Below are 11,537 nucleotides of genomic sequence, written 5' to 3' on the forward strand. Positions count from 1 at the left end.
ATAGGCCATAGGTGCATGTATTGAGCAGGGCCTTGGGTAACACCTGGGATGTTACAGCCCTCCCCCCTTAAAGGAATCTCGCCCCGAGATTTGGGTAGGGAGGATCCTTTAGAGGGTTCTAAGAATGTGCGTGCTTGCGCGGTGTGGTTTCTTTTTGTCAAGGTTCTGTAGTAAACTGCTCTTCGAATGTCATCCTCTTTGCAACTTCAGAAGGAAGCCCTTCTTGATTTAGTCTCACAGCTTACTCAGTTCTAGTTAACTCTATTTCTCTTATACTTAGATTCAAAGGGCAGGTGGGGGTTCGGATCCGAGTTACGAACCAATTTCTCAAGTAGCTTCTTCTTCTAAATGGCGGCTCCACTAGATCTTATACATTTTGATTGACTTTACTCGAGTTGATCTTTCCTTATGGTCCAATATTTTGATGGGGTGCTCTTGATATGACAAGTCTGGTTCTATCTCCAATTCAGGTTCTGATAGCACTTCTCTAGGTAAGCGAACACACTTCTTCAGCTGAGATACATGGAATACATTATGAATTGCCGACATGGGAGGTGGGAGCTTCAATTGGTATGCTACAGGTCCACAAGTCTCCTTGATCTCATAGGGCCCAATATAGTGAGGGGCTAATTTGCCCTTGATCCCAAATCTCTGAACACCTTTTGTGGGTGAGACCTTGAGGTACACATGATCCCCCACTTCGAAATGTAGAGGCTTTCTCCTCTTATCATGACAGCTCTTTTGCCTGGCCTGAGCAGCCTCTAAGTTCTTTTGACTCTGACCTTGTCCTCGGCTTCAAGCACTAGGTTAGGTCCAAAAATTTCCCTTTCTCCAGCTTGTGACCAATTTAGTGGTGTTCTACACCTTCTCCCATACAAGGCCTCGAAAGGTGCCATTTTCAGGCTAGATTGGTAGCTGTCATTGTAAGAGAATTCTGCTAGAGAAAGGCATTTGTCCCAATCTTTGCCATAATGTATCACACATGCTCTGAACATGTCCTTGAGAATCTGATTTACTCTTTCTGTCTGACCATCAGTTTGAGGATGGTATGCTGAGCTTCTAATCATTGTTGTTCTGAGTGACTTTTGTAGCTGCTCCTAGAAACGTGCTACGAACGGTGCCCCTCTGTCTTACACGATAGTCCATGGGATTCCATGCAAGTGCACTATTTGGTCAATATAGATCTCTGCGTATTTTCCGGACCTGTGGGTGGTATGCACGGGCAAGAAATGAGTAGTCTTGGTTAGCCTATCCACAATGACCCAAATGGAATCGTGGTGCTGGGAGGTGTTGGGCAATCCCACAGTAAAGTCCATGCAAGTGTCCTCCAATTTCCAAGATGGTACGGGGAGAGGTTGTAGGGTACCCGCTACCTTTAAATGACTGGCCTTGATTCTTTGGCAAGTATTGCACTCAGATATGTACTTAGCAATCTATCTCTTCATCTTGGTCCACCAATATAAGGATCTGAGGTCATGATACATCTTGTTACTTCCAGGGTGCACGGAAAAGATGGAGAGATGAGCTTCATCCAAAATTTTCTTCCTGAGTTCTGGATTCTTGGGAACAACCAGTCGATCTTCGAACCATAAAATACCCCTACTGTCTTGACGAAAGCATTTATACTTATCCACCTTTTGATTGAGCATTTCCTTAATGACTTGAACACCGTTGTCACCAATCTGTGCCATGATTATCTGCTCTTGTAAGGTTGGCTCAAATGAGATATAATCCAAAGTACTTGGGGAAACCACTTCCATGTTCAGCTTGCGCAACTCATGGCACAAAGCGGCGACCTTAGAGTCCATGGTTAGACAGTTGCACTGGGCCTTTCAACTCAAGGCATCTGCCACAACATTTGCCTTGCCAGGATGGTAATGTACTTCTAGATCATAATCCTTGATCAGTTCTAACCATCTCCTATGCCTCATATTAAGATCAGCCTAGGTGAAAATATACTTGAGGCTCTTATGGTCAGTATAAATGTTACAATGAGCCCCCATTAGATAGTGTCTCCATATTTTCAGAGCATGAACTACCGCTGCTAACTCCAGATCATGTGTGGGATAATTTAGTTCATGAGGCCTGAGTGCTCTGGATGCGTAGGCAATAACTCGGTTGTCTTGCATCAAAACACAACCTAGTCCAGTGCCCGAAGCATCACAATACACATCAAATGATTTGGTGTTGTAAGGCTGTGCTAGCACGAGTGTTGTTGTCCGATGTCACCTCAAGGCATGAAAGGCATCTTCACAATTCTGACTCCAATCAAATTTCACTCCTTTCTTCAACAACTCAGTCATTGGTTTAACAATTCTAGAGAAATCCAGAATGAATCACCGATAGTATTCTGCCAAACCCAGAAAACTCTGAATTTGTCGCACGGTGGTAGGAGGCTTCCAATCCATCACTTCTTGTACCTTCTCAGGATCAACCGTTATCCCGTCCTGCAAAATCGTGTGACCTAAGAACGTGATCTCTCTTAGCCAGAAGTCACACTAAGAGAATTTGACATATAACGGTGATCCCACAGTCACTGGAGTACGGCGTGCAAGTGCTTTGTATGCTCGTCTTCACTTTTTGAATATACCAGGATATCATCAATGAAGACCACCACAAATTTGTCCAATTCTGGCATAAACATTGAATTCATCAAATACATGAAGTATGCCAGAGCATTTGTTAGTCCGAAAGACATCACCAAGTAATCATAAAGCCCATATCTGGTGGAGAAAGCCGTCTTCGGAATATCGCTGGCCCTGATCTTGATTTGGTGATAGCTAGAGCGAAGGTCTATCTTGGAAAACACCTTGGCTCCGACTAACTGATCAAACAAAACATCAATGCGAGGTAAAGGATACTTGTTTTTTATGGTTACCGCATTGAGAGGGCGGTAATCAACACATAACCTCAAGCTCTCATCCTTCTTCTTTACGAACAGGCCGGGCATCCCCATGGTGAAGTACTTGGGTGAATGAACCCCTTGTCTAGCAACTCTTGCAAGTGTTTCTTCAGTTCTGCCAACTCTGCTAGAGGCATACTATATGGCCTTTTAGAAATGGGTGTGGTCCCTGGTTACAATTTTATGGCGAACTCTATATCCCTGTCGGGTGGCATCCCTGGTAATTCATCCGGGAAGACATCAGGGTACTCACAGACTACTGGAATCCTTTCCACTGGTGACTCTATCATGGTGACGGCACAAGAATGGGTACAACCCTGGTTAGGTAGGTACAAATTGATTTCTCCACAAATTGGTGAGTGTATTTCAATTGCTCTTGCTGTGACATCAATTAATGCATGATGCCGGGATAACCAGTCAGTCCCCAAGATGATATCCACGCTCTCCAATCCCATGATAAGGAGGGTGGTTTTAAATATGATACTACCCAATTTTATTAGCACCTGCCGGTTGAGTTGATAGGTGGCAACCCTACCTCCTGGTGTTGCAATCATAATGGCCCCATTCGTGTGGTGAAAAAGTAGCTGACATTTGGCGCTAATGAAACTGTGTGATGCACCAGAATAAAAAATAACGACTGCGGGGTAATTCAAAACGGAAAAGATACCGGTCATGATGGGTGCTCCCTCCGGAATGTTAGCCAATGTGGTGAAGTTCAGCCTGCCCTACCTTACTTGCACCTTCTGCCTCTTGCCTTGGTTCTAATTTGCATTCTGACCCTGCCTCTGCTAGTTTCTGGGACAATTCTTGGGATAATGTCCGGTGATGCCATAGGTGAAGCATCTATTGTCATTGCCCTGGCAGTACTGCTGCTGATTGTTGTTCCTCTAAGCTGGGGTTGAGAGCGATTGGGTGCCTGCTGCTTCGGCTATGGCCGGATTACCCATCACCCCTGCTGCTGTTGAGGTCCTCTGCTTTGAGTGTCGAACACAATCCTGAAGCGTTGAGGCTGTGCTGATGGTCCTGCCATAGGGGTCTTCCTCTTCTTCTCTACCTGGCGAGCTGTGATGCAATCCTCCTGGGAGATGGCCAAATTTACCAACTCATTGTAGTTGTGGGCCCTGACCGTGTTGAGGCCCCTCCTGAACCTGTCTCTCTTCTTCTCATCAGTGTCAGCATGGTAGCCTATGTACTGACACAGGTCATTGAAAGCTTGGGCGTACTACAACATGGTATGACTTCGCTGAGTGAGTGCCAGAAACTCATTGAGCTTGTAGTCCATGATGCCTACTAGTATGTGATGCCCTTTGAATGCCGTCTTGAACTCTTCCCACTCAACCACATGGTCGGTCGGCTGCATGGCGAGGAAATGGTCCCACCATGTCCTAGCGGGCCCACGAAGCTGCTGGGCGGCGAAACGGACCTTGGCCGCATTTGAGCACTCTCCATTAAGCAGTGGGAACTTTGATTCCACCACCCTGAGCCAGACATCAGCATCGAGTGGATCTTCTGCCCTGGTGAACAACGGGCGGCTGAGTACTGAGAAACTCCTAGTAGGTGGCCGCTGCAGCGGCACACTGGTGGTGATCACCACCCCCATAGTGCTGAGGCTGTGGCTGACGCTGAGCAAGCTGCCGCAGAATCTCATTCTGCTGAGCCATCAGCTCTTGCATGGTAGGAGGCTGCGGTGGTGGTGGAGGAATGCGCTCATTCTGTCCACTGCGTGCTCTTCCTGCCATCTGAAATTTAGGAGGTTCTGTTGTTATACTTAAAATCTGTGATTGCATACGATAAAATAACTTAAACAGCGAGGTTTGCAAGGTTCCAAGTTTGCCTTGCCTTTCACAACTGGTACCAACATGATAAAATTTGATTCATGAATCTCAAGAAACTTAAAACCATTCATCATTCATCTTGCCAAAAGAGTTTCCACTGGTTACAGCAGGCCCAAAAGACTCAAATTTCTAGCCTAGTACATCCAATGTGCAAAAGCTAAGCTAGTTCCGAGGAAAGCTACTGCTAAACACTTCTACCCTAACCCTGAAATCTAACGAGCAAACAAGGCAACGCTAGACTTGGGGGAAGGTGGTCCTCCTGAGCCAGCAGTGTCCAAGCTAGATGCGGGCTCCGGCTCCTCCCCTCCCTCGATATCTACGTCCTCATCGACCCCTTCTGCCTCCATGTCCTCGATCTCTTATATGTGGTTGGCCATCTATTCCACTTGGAGATCCTTCTCCACTAGCTCAGTATAGGGGATGAGGCTCCAAAGTCATCCTCACCCTACAGCGAGGTACCCGGTGCTCCTCGAACAACTTCACCTCATACTGGGGAGGCGTGGTATAACCTGCTCCCTGCAGTACCTCCCACAAGATGAGGGGAAAACCCTCTCGTGCGAGACTGTCCATGTGGAAGGTGCTCAGTGCTCAGTGCAAAAGGCTAGAAGAGAAAAAAACTTTCTGAGGATCTGGCCTACCTAGGGTTAAATGGAGACATTTGTAACACCCCTGGTGTTACTATCACTAAAACTTGAGCATAACATCATGAGCATTAGCATATCATGTGTTTGTTAAACTTAGAGTGCATTCGCTAGGTAAAAATTTCAAACAAGTTGTATTGATGTGACTTGTTATGTGTGAAACCCTAGGGTAGTGTACTTAACCCTAAACTAGGCTTATGAGTGATAATAAAGCCCAAGCATGAGAAAACTTCAAAACTCATGAGAAATGTTCATAAGATATCATACATAATGGACTTGGGTAACACCAAAACCCTAAAGTGTTGAAAACTCTTAAAAGACCCCTAAAAAACCCTAAACTGAAACCCTAGGGGTTTTTTTGTAAACTTTGCACACTTTTGGAGCCAAGTGCAAACACCAAGGTATTAGGGCACCTCAGATCATATGCTTCACACATTTGAGGATTTCCAAGTCAAAGGACGAGAATTGGGCTTATTTGCAAAAAGCACTCTATACCTCTCATATGCCTAAGTCCCAAAACCAGTGAACAAGGCTAACTTTGGAGCTCTGTATTTCTAAAAAAATAAGGAATTTGCCTAGGGTCAACACATCAAACTTGTAGAGCCACTATAGGAGTACAACTTTGCTTAAGTGATTAAGCATTGTTGTTATGCAAAAAGTGGAGATAATTAGCCCTAAAGTCTGGGTGTCAGACCACTCTGAGACTGAACATTGACTGACAGTGAGTTCTAAGGAACTTTGGGCTCGATTCTTGTGCAAGGAGTTAAGCAAATGGGCAAGATCCCTATAGAAAATTTGTAGCTGGTATATAGGGCTACAAGTTTGTTACAGATGGATTGGCAAGTTCTTGCACAAAAATCCAAGATCTTGGCGTTGCAATTCTGTCTGTCAGGCGCTCTCAATCAGGTTTTCAATGGTACAGTGTTCAAATCAGATCGCCGGGTTCAGTTCATCTCGCCGCCGGTGATCCCGCGCTGGGATCCTCGTCGCCGATGCGATTCGTGCTCTGTGGGGTGCAGATAACTCTTAAGGGTAAGAAATATCGCATCGTGGATGAACTCAAGCCACTGTTCCGCTCCGGCCGCCGTACCCGCCTGAGTCACGGTCGCTTCGGATAAACTCACCAGAGTTATCCACCTCGCGACCTTGCGCCACGTGCTTTGGTGCTTTAACAACGTCGTAGTGAGTCACCTTATCCCACTCGTTCATCGCCGGTGAGCTTGCCACGGTGAACGCCACGAATTGCTTGCGCTAGTAACCTCTTCCCTCTCCGGCCGCCACCGTGCCAACTCCAAATCACGAGCCACCATCCCCGAATCCTATAAATGAGCACACCCTCAGCTCCGCTATGTAATTATGCACCCAACACACCCACTCGTGCCTCCAATTACTCACCAGAGAGCCCCAATTTGAAACTTTCCCCAATTATGTCCAAAGAGCCCCAATTTGAAAAATTCCTAGAAAATTGTAGAAAAATGCTAAAAATATAAGACCAATTTTGTTAGACTTCTAAATTTTTATAGTATTTAATAAAAATAATTTTAGGATTTTTAATTCAAACAAGGATTATGTAGTAGTTAAAAGGGCTTAAACCTATACCTCTAGAATTTTAGAAATTAATTAATAACCGCAAAAATCCCTAAACTTTTTGGATATGCTTAAAATGATATTTAGAAACCTTGGGTAAAGTTTGGCATGATTTGGACAATGTTTGGTACCTTAACCACAAAACCCTGAACTTCTAAGTAGGGCCTGCCCTATGAACTAAAATGCTGACTCCACAAACCCTAGTTTTCTGCAGTACCGTGAAGAAAAATTGTATTCAAGACCTAATATGACATACCCTTAGTATCATTGCATTTTCATCAGCACTACATGAGCATTCATCATTAAATATGGTTCTATATAGAAAACAAAGAAGAAGTAGATGTTGAAGAACGAAGAGCTACACCACCACCTGAAGACCCACCTGCCGGGAACTGCTTTTATTTTGATATTTGTGGAGCAGAGCCCGACTCTCCTATAACACAAGGCAAGCCCCAGTGCATTTGCCACCTCCTTGCTATTTTAAAATCTTTCTCACTTGATTGATGCATTAGGTAATAGGAGTTGTGTGCTAAACAATTAATGCATTTCCTTCCTTGGAAGACTAATTACCTTTCCTTGATCACCTGTTTATAAAAAGGTTTTTCTTATGCTTAGACTTGCTCTAGAAAATAAAATGTTTTGTTTTCAACAAAAGATGATGCCTCAAGTGGGAAGGGATGATTTTTCGAAAATAAAATTTGATGGTGGATCCATCATGGCCATGATGGGTTCAACATCGGAAAAGATGTACCTCTGTCAGGTACCAAACTTTGGGTTAAAATAATAAAGCTGAGACCGGGTGGGTGACTTGCACGAGAAGAGAGTCTCGGTGTAGTGTCTTCGTATGAGTCGATTAAGGACCTTGTCGATGTAATATCTGCGTGACGCGTGAAACACTCTTGGGAAAGGTAAAGAATTCAGATACCGAACTTGTCAAGATATCAGGAGCATCTACGGGGTTGTCCGAGGTTCGTTGGACAAGGAGAATTGTAGGTGGACCTAATGACTTGGGAGGTTCCGTCACAACCTTCGATATAGATTTAAAATTTTATTACTATTGACTCTTTGTTTATGTGGCTTCTTAATTATAATGACAAGTTTTACTAAGAGGATATAAAAATAATGCATGCATGCTCGTCCTACGCGTCCTCACATCAAGTATTGGGATACAAAAATCCCCTATCTATATATTGTAGTAGCATGTGCAGCATATTCAATTAGCCACCTAGCTACCCATCTAGCATCCTAAGGCTTCACGTCCTAAGTCTATCCTTATCGTCCTGACAGCTATCCAACTATGTTTCTAAGCAAGTTTTACTTTTGAAAAGGTCGGTAATTATGATTTATTGATTTCTCTGGGGTGGTACAAGCTCCGATACCAGCTATGGTGGAACCGTCTGAATTATAAGGCTAGACCACACTAAAATAGGAATAAACTGTCAGTACCTCGGATCTAGTCCGACAAGGCCACTAACAGGATCAAGTACCACATACAATAAAGTATAAAACCATAAATTAAAAGTACTTAATATTATTACATCACCATCAGAGTTTTTGCAAAAGTTGTATCCATTGTTCTCGATGCAGTGGAAATTAACTAACGGAAAAGGAAATGGAGGATGGGGAAGCCTGGCCCATCACTCCTCATGCTCCTCTCCTGCTGAGGTAGGGTCCCACTCGACTCTCCAACCTGGTGGCAAGGTAGACGGCCAAGTCACTCCAGCAACCATATCCTCCAACGAACCTATAAAAAATTATGCCACAAGCAAGGCTGAGTATACTAATACTTAGCTAGACTTACCCGGTGTGAGAAGTCAACTCCTCTACCTCTAGACATGCAGTTGTTTGGCTTAGGGGTTTGGTTTGCCAAAAGCACTAGCTGAGTCTAAAATCAAGTTTTAGCTTTGAAAGTTTTAGTATGATCCTTTTTAAAACTAGATGGGTACCTAGCTATTCATACATGGTATTAAACATTTTATCAATCAACATATTTTTGCCAGTCACCTCATTCCCACTTATTACTCAATGTAGCAGCATGGATCAAGCAGTCTCATTAGCTGCGAGAAGCAGACGATTCGAATCGAGTTTTTAACCTTGCAAGGTAAACCTAAACACACGATGTGGCGAGACAATTCGTCCCCACACATACCAACCATCCCCATCGATTCCCTGGCAATAAATGGGGCTCACCGCCTTGGCGTACAATGCCTCACTAACCCCGACTGTCGTCGTGTAGTGACCGTACTTATACCCACCATAACCGGAATGGGAGACTATGTCTCAGGTCGCGTGAGGAGGGCAATCTGCGGGCAAGTTCACTCAGGTACTAGGCTTACCGGTTTACCATATTTCTCGGCATGTGTTTGGTACATTCAAACGCTTGACACACGGTACCACACCTTAATCCTTATTCCAATTTCCGTCTCGTAGCCAACGCATCCCCATGGATCATTGTCCACCGACCATCATCATTCCTATATAAAAATGGATACAACCAATTCATGATCTCACGTGAGTGCTAGAAAAATCACTCGACTTCTACCCAGATCCCTAATTAGTAAAGCAGCTACTCGACCTATCATACTAGTATCCATCTCAAAAGGAATCCTGAGTTCATGCATCTAGGGTTTCACACAACTCCTACACTTAAGTGCACAGTACAAGCCTACAAACATTAAGTGCAGTAAAATAGCATATATAACTGTGACAGAACCTCCCAAGTCATTAGGCCCACCTACAGTTGTCCTTGTCCAACGGACCTCAGACAACCTTGCAGGTGCCCCTGATCACTTGACAAGTTCGGTATCTGTATTCTTTACCTTGCCCAAGAGCGTTTCACCCGTCACGTAGACATTACAACACATCGGAGGTACGAGAATGCGGAAGCAGTTACAATAACTTACTTTATATTAAAGTACATAAAGAGTAGTATTATTATAGACCAAAGCAAAATATAGGAGTGCTGGAGTAATATTATTACATAACTGGGGAGGCAAAACCCCTCTCGAATAAACAGTAAAAAGTGTTATAGGAGGACACTTCCTTTTGAGGCTTCAGTCCTGATTTTCTTCTTTAGGCACCACCTTGGAACAAAAGCAACAAAAAATTGCTTCTTCCTCACCTAAAACAACATGGGACAAAGCTGTGAGTACGAAGTGTACTTTCGCAAGTCTTACCCGTAAAAATAAAAGACTCTCAACACTACCGGACACAACTCCTTTGCCGAATGCCTTAGGCAAGGCTTATCGAGAATCAAAGACTCTGTTTGCAGAAATGCTTACTAGTAGTGGATCCTTAAAAATCCAGTTTTAATTGTCAGGTTAAGTAAAGTTACCTATATCTAGAGTTCTTTCTACCCTAGTTCAAGCACTTGACCTATACTAGCCAATTTCTTATCAACCCTTCTTATTCACTAGAATGCTACGTGTAGGGCAGTGACCAAGTCTTCATGTCTGAGAAGTAACGGCGATCCGAATCGATTAATACTCAGCTGAGGATCTCCAATCACACAACATATGTAGCACTTAACCCTTGCATATGTCAACTTGCCACCGGGGTTCTTAAGACCAGATCAGGTTCACACCAACCAAGAGCACAGATACACCACCGTCTAGCCTCTTGCCATGGAGGGTACACGCTACTCTCGCCATCTCTCCACTCCCATTGCGTGTTATCTTATTCTGGTATTAGTCTGCCCAAGGCAAAGCTTACCCATGATGAGGCATGTGACCAATTGAAGGGTCCTCGATCAGCAAGCCTACATCGACAAGGTCCTTAATCGACTCAGACGGAGACACTACACCGAGACTCTCCTCTCGTGTAAGTCACACGCCCGGTCTTGGATTTATCATTTCAAACCCAAAGTTTGGTACCTGGCAGAGGTACATCTTTTCCGATGTTGAACCCATCATGGCCACGATGGATCCACCATCAAGTTTAATTTTTGAAAACATAACACCCACTTGAAGCATCATCTTTTGTCAAAACAAAACATTTTGTTTTTCTAGAGCAAGGCTAAGCATAAGAAAAACCTTTTTGTGAAACAGGTGATCAAGATAAGGGAACTAAATTCTCAAGGAAGGAAATGCAGCAATACATAACTCCTATAACTTAATGCATCAAGCAAGTGAGAAAGATTTAAAATAGTAAGGAGGTGGTAAATGCACTGGGGCTTGCCTTGTGTTGCAAGTGAGTCAGGCTCTGCTCTACAGATGTCAAAGTAAAAGCAGTTTCCAGCCTGGGGTTCTTCAGGTGGACAGGTGGTGGTGGTGGTGTAGTCCTTGCTTCTTCAACTTCTATCTCTTCTTCGTTTTCTATATATAGCCATATATAATCATGAATGCTCATGAAAGTGCAAAGATAACAAAAGTATATTATCTTAGGTCTTGAATATAATTTTCCTTCACGGATCTCCGGGAGACTAGGGTTTTTGGAGTCTATAGTGAAGTTCATAGGGCAGGAGACTAGGGTTTTGGGTTCTAGGTACCAAACAAGGTCCAAATCATGCCAAACATTACCCAAGGCTTCTAAATAATACTTGAAACGTTTCTCAAAAGTTTGGTGATTTTTAGG

Source organism: Zea mays, chromosome 2 (genome assembly GCF_902167145.1).
Source record: "Zea mays cultivar B73 chromosome 2, Zm-B73-REFERENCE-NAM-5.0, whole genome shotgun sequence".
NCBI lineage: Eukaryota > Viridiplantae > Streptophyta > Magnoliopsida > Poales > Poaceae > Zea > Zea mays.